This window comes from Schistocerca piceifrons, chromosome 4 (genome assembly GCF_021461385.2).
Source record: "Schistocerca piceifrons isolate TAMUIC-IGC-003096 chromosome 4, iqSchPice1.1, whole genome shotgun sequence".
Lineage (NCBI taxonomy): Eukaryota > Metazoa > Arthropoda > Insecta > Orthoptera > Acrididae > Schistocerca > Schistocerca piceifrons.
In genome coordinates, this window is record NC_060141.1 from 460,234,601 (window position 1) to 460,238,297 (window position 3,697).

Genomic DNA, 3,697 nt, shown 5'->3' on the forward strand with positions numbered 1-3,697 from the left:
CTGGTTACCGTTACGCATTACCGCATGTGCTATGTAATAATAGTAGGAAATTTTACTTACATTTATAAATCTAGCTTGGAGACTGACTGACAGCTGTTTGCTGCTGTGCTTTCGAGAAATCTGCAACAATGTTGTCAAGTCGCAATTTAAGTAGAAATTTTGATTAGGGATAGACAATTGTGTTACTTCAGTTGCGCATTTAACATAGATAAGTTGTATTCAGACAAGTTACAGATAAATTCAAATTAGGTTCTGTTTAGTCAAAGGTTAGCATTTGAGTTTAAATTGCATGTTTTTGGATACATAGTTCCAGAATTTTATAGAATGTGAGGTAAAGTTGGGCTAAATTTCATAAAGAAACAAATGTGGTGGAGAGGTTACACCATATGCAAAACGAAATGTGCCAAAACTTACCTGATTGTATCACACACACAAATCACCTACTCCAAGTAAATTCTGGGGAGAGGAGTGATGAATTCTGACGCTACATTCAATCATATCCCAGGTGTTTTCGATCGGGTTCGGATATGGCGATCTGGGAGCCAGCAGATTAACTGGAACTCGCCACTGCGTTCCTCAAACCACTCCATCACTCCACTGGAATGACGCATTATCTTGCTACAAAATGCCACTGTATGATACTCCTTGCCTATCATGGTGCCTTGCACGAGCCCCACTAGATGCATGAATGCCAACGTGAATGTTTCCCAGACCATAACGGAGCCACCACTAGTTGCTTATTCCGTCCTACAGTGCAGGTGTTAAGGAACTGTTCGCCTGGAAGACGACAGATTCGCGTCATCCCATCGGCATAATGAAGAAGGTATCGGGATTCGTCAGATCATGAAACACACTGCCACTGGGCCAACATCCAGAGCTGATGGTCAGGTGCCGATTTCAGTCGTAGTTGCCAATGTCTAGTACTAAGAGTGGCACAAGCATGGGTCTTCGGCTGCGGAGGCCCATCGTTAGGAATGCTGGATGCATTGTGTGTTCAGACACATTTGTACTCTACTCAGCATTAAAGCCTGATGTTAGTTGCGTCACAATTCGCCGCCTGTCCTGTTTTACCAGGCTCCCGAACCTACTATGTCTTTCGAGAACAGTTACTGTCTTCATATATATAGTTAAAGGCTACCCAGACATTGACCTTCGTCTGTGCGAATGCGCACAGGTTGCCCAAACTCTTACGGGAATCGCCAAAGGGTGCGCGAGTAATGAGTGGATGGGCAAATGTCTATGAGGTACATTATATATGTAGAATTGTGGACAGTTGGGAATGTGAGTCTCACGGGAGGCGTGCAAGGGATAAGTCCTTGCAGTCGCCCTATTCATCTGTGTCCTCGGTGGCTCAGATGGATAGAGCGTCTGCCTTGTAAGCAGGAGATCCCGGGTTCGAGTCCCGGTCGGGGCACACATTTTCAGCTATCCCCATCGAGGTATATCAACAACACCTTTCGGCAGCTGAGGATTACAGTTAGTCATCATTTATTTCAGGGAAAAGCTGCACGGTCATCAGCAGTATTCTGTTCTTTCGAAAACAGCTACTGTCTTCATACATTTCTATTAGAGCGTTGACAAGGGATTTACGGTCGACTGAGTCATACGCATTCTTGAAGTCGACAAATGTACATATGGTGGGCTTATGTCTAATAGATCTGTATTCCAACGTTATTTTTAAATAAAAAAAAAATGTTAATTATTATGTTTTTGAGTCATCAACTTTCTGACTGGTTTGACGCATCCCGCCACGAATTCCTCTCCTGTGCCAAACTCTTCATCTCAGATTAGCCATTCTAATTTACGTCCTCAGCTATTTGCTGGATGTATTCCAATCTCTGCCCTCCGCCGCAGTTTTTTCGCTCTACGGCTCCCTCTAGTACCACGGAAGTCATTCCCTGATGTCATATTCTTTTCCTCTCTGATTCTGTGCAGAGCCTCCTCATTCCTTACCTTATCAGGCCACTCAATTTTCAACATTCATTCATCTGTAGCACAACGTCTCAAATGCTTCGAGTCTGTTCTGTTTTGCTTTTCCGACATGTTTCACAATGAAGCCACTCTTCCGTAGCATAGTAATTGAAGCAAGTGGTTTATACTGTTTGGGATATGTCTATGATTGTATTGAAATATAGGTCTCCCTTTCATTTCTTACTATATGTTAAAAGACTCATATACTGTCGCCTGTGGAGAGTGAAATGGAACGTCAGGACAACAGTAGATTTGTTTAATTAACCTCTTATTAATTATTCCAGTCCTTGGCCGTGGTACATCAGGAATAGCCCGATAGAGGTGTCGTGTTGCCGCACATGTGAAACAATACATGTCTGGCGTTACTGAGAGCTCAAAGAGTAGAGCCGAGTGTGGCGTCACTTGACTGTCACTTGAATGCCACAGTCAGCAACGTCTCTATCTGTGACCGTGTTGACAGCATGACGTCGCAGCCGACAGTATCGCAGAGGAGGCCATGACCTCCCTCCAGCAAGTGGGTGGCTCTCTGCTCCAATGACGGCTGCTCAGGGCAGGCTGCTTCGACCTGTGCTCGAACAGTGGGCCCTGTATTGCATTCTGCGATGTCGCTCAAAGTGCTGCTCCAGGTGTCCTAGGCTCGTGGTGTGGGCTTTGGTACTGAGATGATAATATTTTAGTACTTTAATGGCTGAACACTTACAGTTCTTATAGCACGTTCGTAAAGGACTTAAGGCACCTACTCTAGACACATGTGGGATGGCAAGTGAGGAAAGGCTTTCGTCCTTCCGCTGGCATATTGCAATATCTGCTGTTGCTAGACCTGGTCACTCCGGTGAACCCAACTGAACTATTTACTACGCTACAGTTTCTGGCGGTTGGCCCTTCTGGCATTGTTTTGCCTCATAAGAATTATTGTAACAATTGTTCAAATGTTCAAATGTATGTGAAATCTCATGGGACTTAACTGATAAGGTCATCAGTCCCTAAGCTTACACACTACTAAACCTAAATTATCCTAAGGCTAAACACACACACCCATGCCCGAGGGAGGACTCGAACTTCCGCCGGGATCAGCCGCACAGTCCATGACTGCAGTGTCTGAGACCGCTCGGCTAATCCCGCGCGGCATTGTAACAATTGGTTTCCTTAACCCTATCACTTAATCTTACAAATTTTTATAGGGCCCCTTGCCCTGCTCCTTAACTCAAGCACCACGTAACTTATTTCATTACTAACCTTCTTGCACAATAGCTTCTAACATTATATTCCAAACATACAACTCAAAATGACTCGATAATTCTTTATACTACCCCCTCGTGCATTCATCTTCCACCTGGTTCTTTTACGCTCGAGATATCCAATCCACTGGAATCCAAACAACGGATGGATTTGATCTCAATCTTATGCTTCACCTTCTATACACCAAATCAAAGACAAAGCTCAGCAGAATAAGTGACACTGTAGTGGTTGGTATGGGAAGCAATAATGTTGTCTCTTTCTGGTACTGAATTTTCTGCTATAAATTTATATGCTGCACTAAGGTTTCCAGGAAAACTCGTCCCTCCTGGTGGTTCAGAAGCATGTTTATTGATTGTATTAATTCTGGCACTAGAGTTTGATTTAAGCTGGTTAGATTTATGGCAGGCAGCACTTCCCTGGGTTCCTCTGGCAAATGCAAACGAGGCTGCTAAATATTCAGGTGAGTTATCTCAGAAACCGCGACGGG

General features: G+C 44.1%; 1 non-coding gene across 1 annotated transcript; it reads left to right on the top strand.

Moving 5' to 3' along the window:
* Positions 1 to 1,340: 1,340 nt before the first annotated feature.
* Positions 1,341 to 1,414, top strand: Trnat-ugu. The gene has a single exon. It is a non-coding gene; the product is annotated as a tRNA-Thr (tRNA).
* Positions 1,415 to 3,697: the final 2,283 nt, after the last annotated feature.